This window comes from Primulina tabacum, chromosome 2 (assembly GCF_025594145.1).
Source record: "Primulina tabacum isolate GXHZ01 chromosome 2, ASM2559414v2, whole genome shotgun sequence".
Taxonomy (NCBI): domain Eukaryota; kingdom Viridiplantae; phylum Streptophyta; class Magnoliopsida; order Lamiales; family Gesneriaceae; genus Primulina; species Primulina tabacum.
Genome location: NC_134551.1, coordinates 19,211,767 through 19,230,024, shown reverse-complemented (window position 1 = coordinate 19,230,024; position 18,258 = coordinate 19,211,767). Strand labels below are relative to the sequence as shown.

General features: G+C 43.7%; 1 pseudogene; it reads right to left on the bottom strand.

The window, feature by feature from the left end:
- Positions 1-2,001: 2,001 nt before the first annotated feature.
- On the bottom strand, positions 2,002-17,973 carry LOC142537563 (GRAS family protein RAM1-like; annotated as a pseudogene).
- Between the last annotated feature and the right edge of the window lie 285 nt (positions 17,974-18,258).

The window sequence follows — 18,258 nt, the reverse complement described above, 5'->3', positions numbered from 1 at the left end:
GGTGATTGTCATTTTTCTTGTGGGGTATCTTGTTCAGGATGTGATTAGCCGATAGTTGATCGAGCAAAACTTGCACAGTGAATAATCCCAAAATTTTCTGTGATAAGTGTGGGGGTGAGCATGATGTGCAGGATTGCCAAGATGGCAATCCATTCTATGTGCCTGAGGGAGCACCGGTAAAACAAGTGGGATTCCAGAACCGTCCTAGAAATGACCCTTACTCGAACACATATAATCCGGGATGGAGGAATCACCCAAACTTTTCATGGGGAGGTCAAAACAACCAACATCGCCAACAAAGAGGTCCACCATATGTGATGCACCAAGGATTCAAGCCAGAACCGTCTCGGGAGGAGAAGTCCAATTTAGAGCAAATGATGACTAAATTTATTTATGCAACAGAGACGCGAGTCCTATCAATAGTATTGCTTCCCCCCACAAGTTTTGGGGTAGTCCTGAACTGATTAACATAGCATTCATCATATCTTTCAGAGTTCAATTCTTTTTTTCGGCAATGTCATTTGATTGTGGTGAATAAGGAGCAGTAGTTTCATTAATTATGCCCACAGATGTGTAGAATTTATCAAACGGTGCTCCGTATCACCCCCTCTATCGCTTCAAACCCTCTTTATTTGTTTGCCTTGTTGATTCTCAACTTCGGTCTTATAACCTTTGAATGCTTCAAGAGCTTCATCTTTCGACCTCAAAAGATATACATAACAGTACCTTGTATGACTATCAATGAATGTCACGTAGTATCTTTTCCCTTCATCTTGCACTTGACTCATCACGGACTTTGACTCCACCATCTTGTAGTCCAAAAATCTCCCAACAATAAACTTCTTCAAACCCGCATCCTCCGCCTTGTATTTATTATCAAGCATATCCCAAAGTTCCTTGGCGGTCTTGACTTGAGAATACACATTGTACAATGCAATATCAAGTTCGTTGAGGATGTAGTTCTTGCACAGGAAATCACTTTGGTTCCATTCAACCAAAGCGGCCCTCTTGTTGGTGTTTGTCTCGTCTTCAGCAACAGTGGGAGGATCCTCCTTCAAGAACCTTGACAAACTCAAGGTTGTGAGATAAAATAGCATCTTTTGTTGCCATCTTTTGAAATCTGCACCAGAAAACTTTTCTGGTTTCTTTCCTGGTGCAACGGTTGCATGTTGTGTTGTAGATGATGATGTCATTGAGATTCTTATTGCAAGTGATTAAAAATCCAAAATTCTTCTTAAGATTGTTGTTTATTGTATTGAAGTTTGATAGGAAAAACAAGAAGAAAACAATGAAAATGGCTTGTAGAGGCAAGTATTGAACACTTTCACCTTAAGAAGAATTTACCCCTCACAAAGTGCTAAAGGTTTGTGGCAATCTTCTCCCAAGATACAACTACAACTCTTGGATAATGAGCACTCAAATATCCAAGTTCTATAACAAAGAAATGAATGGAACTCTCTCTTGTTGAAGAAGGAAGAAGAACAATATCAAAAATGATATGTTGTGTATATGTGTTCTGATTTTCAATAAATCAATCATTTAATGTTTTTCATGTGAAAAGACATGATCTTTCATTCATAGTGGTGTTCCTTAGCCATTGTAACTGATCACAATCATCAAACAATGCCAAGAAATGAAAAAATACCAGAAAAATTCGAAGGGAGACGAAAAAACCCAAAGAGCCGCATGCGCTCGGCAGCGCCTGCCCAGAGCTCTCGGCAGCGCATGCCGAGATCTCTCGGCAGGCGCGCGCACATGCTCGAAGACCCGCGCGCGAGTGCACGCATGTTATTGTTCACCGACAATTTATTTTTATTTTTTATTTTTTTAATTCGGCTTCCGTCCCTTACATGTTCCGACTACTCGTTTGAAGTATTTTCATCATTTGATGAACTCGTTTCGAGTTTAATTCAGAACCACCAAACTTAATATTCGTTCATTAAGCTTCGTTCTTCGTTTCGAATTTTTCCAATCAAACACATTGATTAATTTGCTTAATTTTCATTCATTAAGCATCAAAATTATCCAACACAAGCAACCACTGTCTTCTATCAACCTGTACCCATCACAAGAGTACAATCCAAGCAATATTTTCGATTGAGTAACTGCATTCGCACTCAAGGGAACCCCTTGGAATCCTTTCCCTTCCATAATTTTCCTCCACTTCTCCAATCTTTCGTGCCTCATAACTCTCTCTGACCCCTCATATTCCACGATGTTCCTTATCTCTGGTGCAAAAATGTGTTGCTCCACCTTTGGTCTCTGTGCAGAATCCGGTGAAAATGTTGCATCCAATGAGTCGAAAATTGCCGAATAATATTGCAACGCCTCCAGAAATCTGCCCAGGAAATAAGGTCCATTGTGGCTTGCTTCTTGTTCAACTATTGTCACTATGTTCGGTGCTTGATCTCTAATCATAGTTATAAGGTTTCCAAGACAATTTCCTGGGACTCGTTGAAGCCGATTGATAGAGTTAACCACGAGAGCTTCACCAACCCTTCTATTAAACATATGGGGTTTTAGGTTCTCCAGTTCTTCACCAACAGGATGGAATTCAAATGGGACACAAAGAGAGTTCGCGAGTTAAGTTAAACATCGACCGGTTTCCTTAACAGATTCAGGAGATGGACAAACTCCCGTGATTCGAAGAAAAGGGGAACCTCCTGGCCGGGCAGCAAGGGCTTGCATGAAAGCAGGCCATTGGTAGCCTTGGAGAATGTCAAGATCAATTATGTGAACACGCTCTTCGGCCTCAAATGCCTCAGAAATTGCTTGATTAGCTGTGAAATGAGCAAACTTAATGTAGGGGCAGGCCTGATAAAGGATTTGATAAATCTTGAGGATTTCTAGATTATCTGGAGGAAGGGGATTGAAAGGCTTTAAATTGGAGGTGCTAGGTTTATTTGAAAGGGTGGCAGCAAGTCTTGCACTCAGGGCTTCAGTGAAGCATGCAGGAACACGTTGCATGGAATCTCCAAGAGGAGACACCACAATATTCAGGTGGTGGAGGTACCTCCTTGCTAACATATAGTCCTCCTTCGATTCTGCTTCTGCACAAGAAAGAAGGAGATGCACCAGTTGTAGTCCGCTATCATGTTCCTGTATGATCAGCATGAGATATAATTCCATATGTTTCCGTAACGAAAAACGCTTAGTTTCATTAGCAAAAAAAGTTGGACCTAATCGGGTGAAAGAATTGGCATTATCGAACTGGTATTGTGCAACTGTGATTGCCGCTGCATAAATCTTGGTTGATGTGGCAGATGTCTTTCTCGGTGACTTTGCTGATGTTCTTCTTTGTTTCTTTCTTGTTGCAATTGGTGGGATAATGATTGAGGTGCATTAATAGATCCCACCTGGTGATGAATCCCATTTTCTTGAGTCAACTGAGATCTTTCAGGAACACACGCCTGATCACTCACCACAGAATTATAAAACCTAGTCGAGTCAGGCATCGTCAAGCAATCCAATAACTCTGGCACGTTCATCAAAGGATCTTCTACTCCACTCGGCAACTTGAGAGGGGAAAACATGGTGAAATCACCATCCTTCTGATCATAATTATTAGTATATTTGAGTGGAGGCTCGAGAGTTGGCAAGGATACAAATTGATTATTGGTGGAGTTGGAAACGGTGAAGTGGGCTCATCCCCTTGCCTTTGTGAGGCCCGAGTGGGGATGAAAACCGTGGTGGAGAGCTAAGCACGAGATTTTGGCCCCATGCATTGGGTGAACATGATTGTTCCGAACTGGAGAACAAACCATGAAGTCGTCTAGTTGATCAGGAGGAAAGATAGACTCCCACAATGAATAATCTGGGGATGGAAATTCATAATCTTCAAATTTAAGAGCAGCTGGAATGTTGAGGTTTGTTGGGCTAGTTAGAGTTTCAAATTAGAAGATGATGAGAATTACTCAGTTTTCACTGAAATTTTCAAGTTTCCCATATCGAATTTGATACTCCCTGTCTCACTACTGAGACTTCCAAAGCTGCCACGTAGAGAGTTAACCATTATTTTATGTACAAGTTTCTTCTACATCATCAAGGCGGAGTTTGGAGCTCACTGATGTCGTATTATATATTGTTTTTTGGTCAAGCACAATTAAAGCTTGGGGTTGTGATTTCATCTCCTTATATAGAGATGTACAGATTGTCCGTCAGATTGGAGGGATATATATATAACCCATTAAGATAAGGTCCAATCTAGGGCCCACAGTTGAAAGGCCCATGACAAGCCCATGTATTCTTTTATAAATACCAGGTTTGAGCGTATGATTTCAATTCAATATATTGTTTTCAGCAGCATCCTTAGTTGCTCCCCTCATATATCATCGGTCACTCTCTCTCCTACTCATCAAAGGGGAGAGCTCACCTAAAGTCCACCAGGCCTTGGACTTGCTTGAAGACTGACTTGAACGTCGGAGGGGCTACGCCAGGACACCCTCCTGGCCCCCTTCTAACGGTCTTCTTCGTGATTTCAGGCTCAGGACAATTTCAAAACCCTGCGTTTGTACTAGTGACGCTTGCTGAAATCGGACCCTAAATTTCTCGTGAGTATCACTTGGCGCCGTCTGTGGGAAGCTTGAGTTGAGACGTAGAGATGGTAGGCAAGAGAGGAAGTAGAAAAGCTACTCAGCATCATCGCGTCCTCAGAGGGGACTCGAACAATCTCATGTTGCGACAAGACAGGAACAACCGCGTCTTGAGATGAGACAGGAACAACCTCGTCAAGAGACAAGAGCTGAGCAGCCCCTTCACGAGACGAGGGTCGAGCAAATCCTTCCCAATGAGAACATGAGGAACTTGACCCTGGAACAGTTGGGCCAATTTATCACTCGAACAGTGGATGAGGCCATGAGAAAGAACCAGGAATCTATGTTTGCTGAAGGACAAGCCACTCGTCAGGAGCGTGAAGAAAATGCTGAGGGCCACCAGAGCAGGATTGAAGAGACACAGCCCCACTAAAGGGGGGAGATTAGTGAGATGGGAGAAATGTGGAAGGAAATACAGATGTTGATGCAGTAGTTGGGAAGCAGACCACCGGCACCCAAGAGAGGAAGTCCTTTTTCACTAGCCATTTTAGAAGAAGGGCTTCCTCCAAATTTTTGACAGTCGAATGTGGAAGAGTACGATGGACATACTGACCCCGAGGAACACTTGGGGAGGTTTGAGAATGCGGCCCTATTACATCAATATTCAGATGGGGTCAGGTGCAGGGTGTTTCTGGGCACGTTGGTGAAGTCAGCCCAGCAATGGTTTAACACCTTGTAGCCCAACTCCATACGATCTTTCGAGGATTTTTCCGCTGCTTTCTTGCACAGATTCGCTAGCAGCAAAAAACACCAAAAAAACTATTTGAGCCTGTTTGTGGTGAAACAACAAGAAGCTGAAACTTTGCGAGAGTTTGTCCAGCGTTTCAACAATGCAGCGTTGGAGATACCAGCGGCCACTCCTGACATCATCATAAGTACCTTTACACAAGGACTGAGGGGAGGAGAGTTTTTCAAGTCGCTGGTCAAGAAGCCTCCGTCGAGCTATGATGATCTGTTGGCTCGAGCTGATAAATATGTAAACTTGGAAGATGTCCAACGGTACAGAAGGATGGAGAACCGGCCCGGAGGAAGTAGAGTTGAGGGAGCGGAGAAAGGAGGAAGGAAGAGGGGTGCGGGGAAAAGAGAGGAGGACAGAACTAGAAGTATAGGACAATTCTCATCACATGTTCCCCTGGATAGGATTCGTGACGAGGTGATGGAGGTGAGGGAGCCCGCGGGGAGGTGGGAGAAGTCACGAAGGATTGAGTGCATTGCTAGATTGCCTTCGCGGGACAGACGAGAAGGATCTGCATCCGGGAGTCGACCGAGGTCTCGCCCGCCCCCTAGACGTGGTCAAGGCCCTCCATGGATAAATCAGAGGGTTGAGGAGCAGAGAGTGGAAGGTCGAGGTCAAGATGTCCTTCAGGAGCCCGTCGAACCGAGGAGGGGAACGAATGAGGATAACCACCCTACGAGAGGAATGATTCATATGATCTCGGGCAGTGCTACTGATGGAGACTCTGGGCGAGCTCGGAAAGCACATGGGAGAAGGTTGGAGAACTTTGAGATATCTAGGGGTGCAGACTTACCACAAGACCCCATCATCAGCTTTGGGCTGGAAGACCTTCGAGGCGTTGTGACTCCACATAATGATGCCTTGGTGGTGTCGACCACCATTGCCAATTATGATGTGGCAAGGATATTTATTGATAATGGAAGCTCCGTGAACGTCTTGTTCAAGAGCACGTTGGATCAAATGAAGGTAGAAGGATTGGAGTTTGAGCCGTCTCCACCCCGCTGTATGGGTTTGCAGGACACGGCATCCCGCCTTTGGGTCAGATTGTGCTTCCCCTATCCTTGGGGACTGATCCTCGGCGGGTAACAAAGATGATAACATTTACCGTGGTGGATACCCCTCATCATATAATGGAATCTAGGGACGACCAGCCTTAAAGGATTTCAAAGCCATAGCTTCCACTTATCATCAGAAATTTAAGTTTCCTGTGGGAAAAGGAGTTAGAGTCATGTACGGGGACCAAAAAGTCGCGCGTCGGTGTTATGAAGGGGTAGTGAGGGAGGAGGGAAAAAGAGCGCGTGTTGAGCTTAACATGATTAGGAAAGGAAGAAGTAGGTAACTTTGTCCTGTGGAGGTACAAGAGGAGCAGAGATGAAAGTTGAAGAATGCGCTGAGCAAGGCTCTACGGAGGCTCGGGAATGCTTACCACCTTAGAGAATATTAATCTTGACTTGAATTTTGCTGTATTTCGTTTTTGAATTTGTCTTATGTTATCAGTTCAAATTTAATAAAGCCAATTTCTTATATTAAATTCGTGGATTGTGTTGTATTATGAAAGTGAGAAAATTTTATTTTCCTGCTAAGGCGTCGCCTAGCAGAGGAGTTAGAGGGTGATGGTGGAGAATCTTTATTTTCCTGCTAAGGCATCGCCTAGCAGAGGAGTCAGAGGGTGACGATGTGAAATTTTGATTTTCCTGCTAAGGCGTCGCCTAGCAGAGAATTCAGAAGGTGAGAGTGGAGAATTTTATTTTTCCTGCTAAGGCATCGCCTAGTAGAGGAGCAGAGTTGAAAAGGAGAAAAATTAAATTTTTCCTGCTAAGGTGTCGCCTAGCAGATGAGTTAGAGGGTGAGGGTGGAGAATCTTTATTTTCCTGCTAAGGCGTCGCCTAGCAGAGAAGTTAGAAGGTGATGGTGGAAAATCTTTATTTTCCTGCTAAGACGTCGCCTAGCAGAGGAGTTAGAGGGTGAGGGTGGAGAATCTTTATTTTCCTGTTAAGGCGTCGGCTAGCAGAGGAGTTAGAGGGTGATGATGGAGAATCTTTATTTTCCTGCTAAGGCATCGCCTAGCAGAGGAGTCAGAGGGTGACGATGTGAAATTTTAATATTTCTTGCTAAGGCGTCGCCTAGTAGAGGATTCAGAAGGTGAGAGTGGAGAATTTTATTTTTCCCACTAAGGCATCGCCTAGTAGAGGAGCAGAGTGGAGGAGGAGAATTAAATAAAAATTTTCCTACTAAGGCATCGCCTATTAGAGAGCAGAGTGAGGAAGGAGAGAAATTTTATTTTCCTGCTAAGGCACCGCTTAGCAGAGGAGCAGAGTTGTGAAGGAGAAAATTTTATTTTCCTGCTAAGGCACTGCCTAGCAGAGGAGCAGAGTTGTGAAGGAGAAAATTTTATTTTACTGCTAAGGCGCCGCCTAGCAGAGGAGCAGAGTTGGGGAGGAGAAGAATTTTATTTTCCTGCTAAGGCGTCGCCTAGAAGAGGAGCAGAGTGGAGGAGAAAAATTTTATTTTCCTGCTAAGGCATCGCCTAGCAGAGGAGCAGAGTGGAGGAGGAGAATTAAATAAAAATTTTCCTACTAAGGCATCGCCTAGTAGAGGAGCAGAGTGAGGAAGGAGAGAAATTCTATTTTCCTGTTAAGGCACCGCTTAGCAGAGGAGCAGAGTTGTGAATGAGAAAATTTTATTTTCCTACTAAGGCATCGCCTAGCAGAGGAGCAGAGGAGGGGATGAGAAAAATTTTATTGTCCTGCTAAGGCATCGCCTATCAGAAGAGCAGAGGTGGGGAGGAGAAAAATTTTATTTTCCCGCTAAGGCACCGCCTAGCAGAGTTGGGGAAGGGAAAAATTTTATTTTCCTGTTAAGGCACTGCCTAGTAGAGGAACAGAGTTGGGGAAGGGAAAAAATTTATTTTCCTGCTAAGGCACTGCCTTGCAGAGGAGGGGATGAGAAAAATTTTATTTTCCTGCTAAGGCAGTGTATAGCAGAAGAGCAGAGGTGGCGCGGAGAAAAATTTTATTTTCCTGCTAAGGCACCGCCTAGCAGAGGAGCAGAGTTGGGAACTTGGGAAAGAGAAAAATTTTATTTTCCTGCTAAGGCACTGCCTAGCAGAGGAGCAGAGTTGGGGATGAGAAAAATTTATTTTCATGCTAAGGCATCGCCAAGCAGAGGAGCAGAGTTGGGGATGAGAAAAATTTTATTTTTCTGTTAAGGCACCGCCTAGCAGAGGAGCAGAGTTGGAAAGGGAAATATTTTATTTTCCTGCTAAGGCACGGCCTAGCAGAGGAGCATAGTTGTGGATGGAAAAAATTTTATTTTCCTGCTAAGGCATCGCCTAGAAGAGGAGCAGAGGAGGGGATGAGAAAAATTTTATTTTCCTGCTAAGGCATCGCCTAGCAGAAGAGCAGAGGTGGGTGGGAGCCTAGTAGAGGAGCAGAGTTGGGGAAGGGAAAAATTTTATTTTCCTACTAAGGCATCGCCTAGCAGAGGAGCAAAGTTGGGGAGGAGAAAAATTTTATTTTCCTGCTAAGGCATCGCCTAGCAGAGGAGCAGAGTTGGGGATGAGAAAATTATATTTTCCTGCTAAGGCATCGCCAAGCAGAGGAGCAGAGTTAGGGAGGAGAAAAATTTTATTTTCCTGCTAAGGCGTCGCCTAGCAGAGGAGCAGAGTTGGGGAGGAGAAAAATTTTATTTTCCTGCTAAGACATCGCCTAGCAGAGGAGAAGAGTTGGGGTGGAGAAAAATTTTATTTTCCTGCTAAGGAGTCGCTTATCAGAGGAGCAGAGTTAGAGAGGATGAGAATTAAATTTTCCTGCTAAGGCATTGCCTAGAAGAGAAACAGAGTTAGGGTGGAGAAAAATTTTATTTTCCTGCTAAGGCGTCGCCTAGTAGAGGAGCAGTGTTGGGGTAGAGAAAAATTTTATTTTCCTACTAAGGCATCGCCTAGTAGAGGAGCAGAGTTAGGTAGGAGAGAAATTTTATTTTCCTGCTAAGGCATCGCCTAGCAGAGGAGCAGAGTTGGGGTGGAGAAAAATTTTATTTTCCTACTAAGACACCACCTAGCAGAGGAGCAGAGTTGGGTAGGAGAAAAATTAAATTTTCCTGCTAAGGCGTCGCCTAGTAGAGGAGCAGAGTTAGAGAGGAGGAGAATTAAATTTTCCTGCTAAGGCATCACCTAGCAGAGGAGCAGAGATGGGGGGGAGAAAAATTAAATTTTCCTGCTAAGGCATCGACTAACAGAGGAGCAGAGTTTGGAAAGAGAAAAATTTTATTTTCCTGCTAAGGCATCGCCTAGCGGAGGTGCAGAGCTGGAGTGGAGAAAAATTAAATTTTCCTGCTAAGGCCCGGCTTAGCAGAGGAGTTACGAGATAATGAGGTGAGAGTTTTATTTTCCTGCTAAGGCATCGCCTAGCAGTGGAGTTAGAGGGTGAGGAGGTTGAAGTTTTATTTTTCTGCTAATGACTATTCTAGCAGAGGAGTCAAGGGCACGGGGAAATGAGAATTATTTTCCTTTAAAAGCTTAGTAGAGGTCTTTGAATATGGGGGCGACGAGGGCAGAAGGTGTTAGAAAAATTTATTTGGTTCGTTGATAACGAATTATGTTTGTCGCTGCGGAAATTACGGGGATCGACCTGTCCGGTCAGAAGGGATGCAGGCGAAGGGAAAGTGTGAGGCAAAGCAACTGTGGGCGAGAGTGAGGAGGGGCGAGCGTGCACAGATGAAGCCGGCGAGACGAGGAGAAAGCAGGGGCAGGGGCAGGGCGAGGGCTTGTACGCGCCGTGCAGGCGAGGCGCGAGAGGGGCGAGAGAGGGCGGCGAGGCGAAGCTGCTGTGGGCGACCGTGAGGCGAGGCGAAGCTGCTGTGGGCGAGCGTGAGGTGGGCGAGCATGAGGAGGGGCGAGTGTGCACAGGCGAAGGCAGCAAGGCAAGGAGAAGGCAGGGGCAGGGGCAGGGCAGGGCGAGGGCTTGTGTTAGGTGAGAGTGCGAGCTGGGTGTGCGAGGGGCGAGAGAGGGTGGCGAGGCGAAGCTGCTGTGGGCGACCGTGAGGTGGGGCGAGGCTGCTGTGGGTGAGCATGAGGTGGGCGAGCGTGAGGAGGGGCGAGTGTGCAGAGGCGAAGGCGGCGCTGGCGAGGTCCTGTTCGGCAGGGAGCTAGATGAGGGTACAGGGTCGCGTGCAAGGCTATGGTGAAGGAGAGGACAGGGCTGAGGGGGCGAGATGATGGTGAGCCTGCGGGAGGTTGTGAGCGGCGAGCATGAAGCTAGAGCTAGCGCGTAGATGTGGCCTGGGTGAGAGAGCTGGTGGATGAAGCGCAGGGAAAATTTTGTGTAGGAGTAATGGAAATGAAGTGAGAAGGGACCTCTGTTTATAGGGGAGGCCCTGACCAAATCTATCCCTTCAGGACATCATTACGATTTGATTTGGTGGAGACTAATGAGCAGCGGAGGAAAAACGCTCAACTCACACCTTGCAAACAAGGAAAACATAATTAATCGAACATTGAACCTACGATTCAGTTCGACTCGGGAGGGGAAGACTGGTGATATCCCAGGGATGAACCCATTAAGATAAGGCCCAATCTAGGGCCCACAGTTGAAGGGCCCATGACAAGCCCATGTATTCTTCTATAAATACCAGGTTTGAGCGTATGATTTCAATTCAATATATTGTTTTCAGCAGCACCCTTAGTTGCTCCCCTCATATATCCTCGGTCACTGATTTGAGCGTCGGAGGGGCTACGCCAGGACACCCTCCCGGCCCCCTTCTAACGGTCTTCTTCGTGATTTCAGGCTCAGGACAATTTCAAAACCCTGCGTTTGTACTAGTGACGCTTGCTGGAATCGGACCCTAAATTTCCCGTGAGTATCAAGAACAAATATAATTTTGAGGATTATTGTTTAGGATCAACGGAGATTGTAGATTTCTAGATGCATTGTTTCGTCATCTTCAACAAAAAATTTTCATTGGGCAAGAATATGCTTTGTTCATTGGTTTTTTGAAAAGGGTTGGCAAGCATATGGTTTTTTTTTTTAAAAAAATTGTTAAATTGAAGGTTGTGAGAAGCAAGTTGCACATTGTCCTTGTATTTGCTAAAGGATTGGAGCACTTGTCCTTGATCGCCTCCTCTTCTCGTTCGGCTCGTCCTCTTCCTATACAATTATTTTTAAATACACGGCTTGTCTGCCTGTGTGTTCTTTCCTATCGCAAAATTCCACTTCAGCACACACTACGTCAGTAATTTTGTTTCAACCAAAAAATATTGACGGCTGCTTTTGATTTTATCCATTTTCATATTGTTTGGTTTGATCTTGTCATGCCCTAGGACGAGGGTTGGTTGACACCGGCGTTGTTCTCAAATTTACATTCGACAACAACAAGCCTCAGAGTACAGAATTCAGAAACCAGTCTTTTATTCATAATACGAAATAAATCAATTGTCTGTTACAACTCGGATACTGATGTTTTACAGCGGAAATGTAAAACCAGACACAACATTGCCTTAACAGATACAGCGGAATTAACATAACATAACATAAACTGAAAACAATAATCTTCTTCACCAGCCCCAGAACTGGATCTGCTCTTTTTCCTCTAATATTTCTTCCTCGTTCTTATCTGAGATGGGTTTAGTGGGTGAGTGATATGATTGTCACTCAGTAAGTAGGGGCGGGAATAACTCCCTGTTTTCGAAACCATTTTCAACAAAAACAGTAATACAATAATATACAGAAACTCATCTTTTCAGAACAGAAATCAGAATTAGTAAGCACTGAGCACGTTAGTGAATTTCATGGCTAAACTGATATCAGTCCCCTATATGTTCTCTCCTCTAAGGGGTGAGGCCAGAATCAGAATCAGAATTCAGAAATGTTCAGAATATATATTCCTACCATTAGTTCACTAAGGAGTTTCAGTGCTTCAAAATAATATATCAGAAATACACATACAGAAACTGTACTTTAAAACAGAATTATCAAACTGATTTCAAGATATTTATATATAAGCCCACTTACCGTAATTTGCTAGAATTTCGGTTGAAGTCTACTGGAATTTGGCTGCTCTCGCTACTGGATTTTACTGCTTGACAAAGGCACTCTCTCTTAACTCGAAAATTTAAGTGATAATCTCAAAGCTTGTGTAACCCATTTCAGAGACTTGAGGGTGATATTTATAGGTGAAATTCTGACTGTTGGCCTCCCAATTAATGCCATAATTTGACATTAACAATCTTTATTTCGTGTTAAATGCTTCAGTTATAAGCTATGGTCTGAATTAGTAACTGTCTGTTGGGATTTCGTGCTGCTGCTGCTGGATTTTATCTGTTGTCTGCTGCTGATTCCAATCTGTTGGAAAAATACCAGCTTCTGAAATATTAGCTTATGCTGGAATTTTTAGCTTCTGCTGAAATTTGCTAGCTGTTGCTACTGCTACTGCTGGAATTTCAGGTTCTCACATCCCTCCCTCCTTATGAGAAGTTTCGTCCTCGAAACTTGGCTATGCATGATCTTCAAAAAGATAAGGGTATTGTTCTCGCATCTTTTCTTCCAACTCCCAAGTAGCTTCTCTTTCGGTGTGATTGGACCATTGTACTTTTACATATGGAATAGTTCGTCTCCTCAGTACTTGGTCTTTGTTATCCACAATTCGAATCGGAATTTCTTCATATTTCAGCTCTTCGTTTAAATTTCCCTCAACCAACAGTGGTCCAGCTTCAAGAATATGACTAGGGTCAGAAATATATCTTCTCAGCTGCGAAACGTGGAATACGTTGTGAATTCTTGACATGTCGGGTGGAAGTGCTAATCTATAAGCAAGTGTTCCCACTTTCTCGAGGATTTCAAATGGTCTGACGTATCTGGGATTCAGTTTCCCAGCCTTATTGAATCGGATAACACCCTTCATGGGTGACACTTTCACATATGCCTTCTCTCCAACTTCGAATTCCACGGGTCTTCTTTTAAGGTCAGCCCAGCTTTTCTGTCGATCTTGTGCAGCTTTTAATCTCTCCTTGATCACGGCAACTTTATCCACTGTTTCTTGGATCATTTCGGGTCCAACAATGGCTTTTTCCCCTACCTCATTCCAATACAGTGGTGATCGACACTTTCGTCCATACAGAGCTTCGTATGGTGCCATTCCAATGCTGTTGTGGTAACTATTATTGTACGCGAACTCGATTAAGGGCAGATGTTCGCTCCAATTACCACTGAAGTCTAGAGCACATGCTCTCAGCATATCTTCTAGAGTTTGAATTGTCCTCTCTGTTTGGCCATCGGTCTGAGGATGATAGGCCGTGCTAAGAGTAATTTTGGTCCCCATAGCTTGTTGAAAGCTCTTCCAAAAACGGGATGTAAACCTTGGATCTCTGTCTGACAGTATGCTAGCTGGAACTCGATGCAATCGTACGATCTCATTCATGTACAATGTGGCTAGCTTGTCCAAATTATAATTCATGCGGACAGGTAAGAAATGTGTAGATTTTGTGAGTCTATCTACGATTACCCAGATGCCGTCATGACTTTGTCTAGACTTTGGTAACCCGACAACAAAGTCCATGGAGATATGTTCCCATTTCCATTCTGGAATTTCTAGAGGTTGCAGAAGTCCTCCAGGTCTTTGGTGCTCTGCCTTGACTTGCTGGCACACGTGACACTTGGAAACAAATATTGCCACGTCTTTCTTCATTCCACTCCACCAAAAATTTTTCTTCAAATCTCTGTACATCTTGGTACTGCCAGGATGGACTGAAAATTTCGACTTATGTGCCTCAGACATTACTTCTTGTCGAAGGTTATCGATGTCTAGTACGCACAATCGTCCTTTCATCCACAAGATTCCTTTGTTATCCGTCTCGAAATCTGGTGGTTTCCCTTCTTTAACTTGCTCTTTTAGTTTCACCAAAGCGGAATCTCTATCTTGACTCATCTTGATTGTCTCTCGAAGACATGGTTGTGCTGAAATTGATGTCAGGATCACCTTACTCATATTATTTCGACTTAAAGCATCTGCTACTTTGTTGGCTTTGCCTGGATGGTAGCTTATTGTCAAGTCGTAATCCTTCATGAGTTCGATCCATCGTCTTTGTCTCATATTTAGTTCCTTTTGTATGAACAAATATTTGAGACTTTGGTGATCGGTGAAAATCTCACACTTGGCTTCATAAAGATAATGTCTCCAAATCTTTAGTGCAAATACCATTGCAGCTAGTTCGAGGTCATGCGTTGGGTAATTTTGTTCATACGACTTCAACTGTCTTGATGCGTATGCAATCACCATTCCATCTTGCATGAGTACACATCCTAAACCTTCTTTAGATGCATCACTGTAGATGGTGAAGTCTTTGCCTTCAGTTGGCAATACCAACACTGGCGTGGATGTAAGCTTCTTCTTCAAAGTCTCGAAACTTTGCTCACATTTTTCACTCCATTGAAATTTAGAGTTCTTCTGTGTGAGCTTGGTGAGGGGTATGGCTATTGAAGAGAATCCTTCAACAAATTTTCGATAATAGCCTGCTAATCCCAAGAAGCTTCGAATTTCTGTCACATTATTTGGTCTAGGCCAATCTGATATTGCCTCTACTTTCTTAGGGTCCACAGATACTCCTGCTGCTGATATTATGTGTCCCAAGAATGTGACGCTTTCTAGCCAAAATTCGCATTTCTTGAACTTGGCGTATAGTTCCTTTTCTCTCATCTTCTAGAGGGTGAGACGAAGATGTTCTTTATGGTCTTCTTCACTTGACGAATATACTAGAATGTCGTCGTTGAATACCACAACAAACTTGTCAAGAAATGGTTTAAACACTCTGTTCATTAGATCCATGAATACTGCCGGAGCGTTTGTTAATCCGAACGGCATCACTGTGAACTCATAGTGTCCGTACCTTGTTCTGAAGGCTGTCTTCGGAATATCGTCTGATTTGACCTTCAATTTGTGGTAGCCTGACCTTAATTCGAGCTTGGAAAAGACTGAAGCTCCTTTGAGTTGGTCAAACAAGTCATCTATCCTTGGAAGCGGATACTTGCTTTTTATTGTAATCTTATTCAGCTCTCTGTAATCAATACAAATCCTCATGCTTCCGTCCTTCTTCTTTACAAATAGGACAGGAGCTCCCCACGAAGATGCACTTGGTCGGATTTGCTTCTTGTCCAACAATTCTTGAAGTTGCTCTTTGAGTTCTTTCAACTCTGCCGGAGCCATTCGGTATGGTGCTTTTGAGATTGGTGCAGCATTGGGCACTAAATTAATCTCAAATTCCACCTCGCGGTCAGGAAGTTCGCCAGGGAGTTCTTCAGGAAAGACATCCGGGAATTCTTGTACTACCGGAATCTCTTCTAGTGTAAGTGTGGTTTCTCTCTTTACCTCGCTTAACATAGCTAGGTAAACTTCTTCTCCACTTTTCATGGCTTTCCAAGTTTGAGAAGCAGAAAGGAGAGTCTTTCGTTCTTTGGTTTTGCCATGAAATAAAAGTTTCTCTTGGTGTGGAGCTTGGATGGTTACCGTCTTTCCATGACAGTCTACTAAAGCATGATTCTTGGCTAACCAATCCATTCCAAGAATTACGTCGAATTCCACCATGTTTAGTTGAATCAGGTTTGCCTTGAAATTCTGATCTTCTATGAGAACACCAATATTCCGATATAGAGTGCGAGTTTCTAAAATTCGATTAGCAGGAGTTGCTACTCTATATGGTTCTTCTAAGTTATCAGGCTTAGCTCCTAACTTCTTGGCAAATCTCTTAGACATGAATGAATGCGTAGCACCACAATCAAATAACACATAAGCAGGTATATTATTGATTAGAATGGTACCAGCTACGACATCATTTGAGTTGTCGGCCTCCTCTTGAGTGATAGTATAAATTCGAGCATTTAGCATGTTCTCCTTAGGCTTGTTTGGAGTTGTTCCTCCTGCTGGTCCGTTTCTTGGATCTGGAAGAGGACATTGAGCATTGCGATGGTCCATCTTTCCACAACGAAAACAAACTCCAGAATTCCTACGACATTCACCAGTGTGTGTGAATCCGCAAGTTTGGCACTTGACTCCTTCTTTGTTTGATTGAGAAGAAATAGTTCCTTTAGATGGAGCACTGGTAAATTGGTTGCTTGAAAACCTATGCCTCTTGAATTGCTGGCCCGATTGGTACTGGCTTGGCTGAGGACGTTTGAGTTTGTTCTCGCCTTCACGCCTCTTGATGTCATTCTCAGCCCTGATGGCGGCTCCCATCAATTCATCAAAACTATTGGGCTCGATAACGGCAAGGGCAGATTGAATACGGCTGTTCAATCCCTTCTTGAAGCGATGCATCTTCAAGGCCTCGTCTCCCATGATGGTTGGGGAGTAAGTTCCCAATGAGTGGAACTTAGATGAATATTATACCACTGTCATGTTTGATTCTTGAACCAAGCTTTCAAATTCTGACAGCTTCTGCACTCGGACTGCTGTCGGGAAGTACTGCTTCAAAAATGCCTCTCGAAACCTTTGCCAAGTGATAGGTCTCGCCCTTACCATAGCTCGTGAGACTCCTTTCCACCATTTGGCTGCTTTGTCCACAAGAAAAGGTGTAATCACATCTTCTTTGATCCCTTGTGGAACCTCAAGTAGCCGAAGATGATTCTCCACCTCCTTCATCCAATTTTGTCCGACCTCAGGATCGGAGCTTCCATCGAAATTTGGAACTCTTGCTCTTCGGAGAGCCTCATAGTGCTGTTTCGTCCCATTCTGAGCTGGAGGTGGTGGCGGTGGCTAGTTAGCATTAGGGTTCACTAACTCTTGTAGCGTGGTTGCCACAATCGTGGCTATAGCCATCAAGTCCACCTGACTGAGGCCAACTGCTGGTGGTGGTTGTTGCTGTGCATCCTCATCATTTCGGTTATTGTTGCGGTTGCCGTAGCGAGGATTGCGATTGTTTCTAACTGGTCGTCCGTCCATTTCCTACAATTAAGAAAGTTCTAAGGTTGATGGCAGAATAGAGACTAAACAAATGAAGCACGATGATAGAGTAATTGCTCAAAATATGAAACCGATGGATTGAAATAAATTTTATTGATTCCTCAAGAAAGTGCAATTACAACCAAACATCGAAAATGAGAACATAAATGCAAATGGAACACGTGGTATTACAAAGAAAACCACTACTGATGTTTAATCTATCACTTCTCCTAATCCCAAATCCATAGGATCCTCTTCTATTTCTTCTTCTTCTTCGGGATCCTCCTCGGGTTCATCTAGGTTGGCTATTACTGCTTGTAGGTGTTCAATATGACCATGCAGAACTGCATTCTGGTCACTAAGAACTTCAACAGTACTCTGCAACTCATGAATATGTGCGTCAGTCTGTTCACTATACTGATTATGCTGGTGCACGAGTTGGTGATTCTGATCCTTGAGTATTTGGATCTTCTCAACTAGTGTATCACGTAACTCGATGAATTCTGCCACAGTCTCTTGGGAGGTTTCAAACTCTTCTTGAGCCTTCCTACTCCTCTCTTCTGCCTCATGCAAATAGTGAGCATAACGTTGAACATCACACCTCAAATGTTCTGTTCGACGCTCTAACTCATCTTTGTCCAACTCTAGGCAGTAGTTATTCTCTTTGAGTTTTTCTAGCTTCCTCTCTAAGATCTTAATGTAGCTACTTTGGTCCGCCATATCCTACATCCAAAACATGAGAGCGAAGGTTCAGAAACGATATCAAGAATACAAGTCGAACTATAGACAATAATTACTGGAATGAATAGAATCAGTATGCCTATAACATTTAGTAGAAGAAAATGGCTCAAAAATTTTTCGGTCTCAGAATGACGTGAAAAATTTACTAAAAATCCTTCACATCAAGAACATGAATGGTACCAAGTTTGGTGCAAAAATACTAAGCCGTTTGAAAATGAAAATTCCTCAGAGTTTAAAAATTTTGGAAATTTTTACGGAAATGAT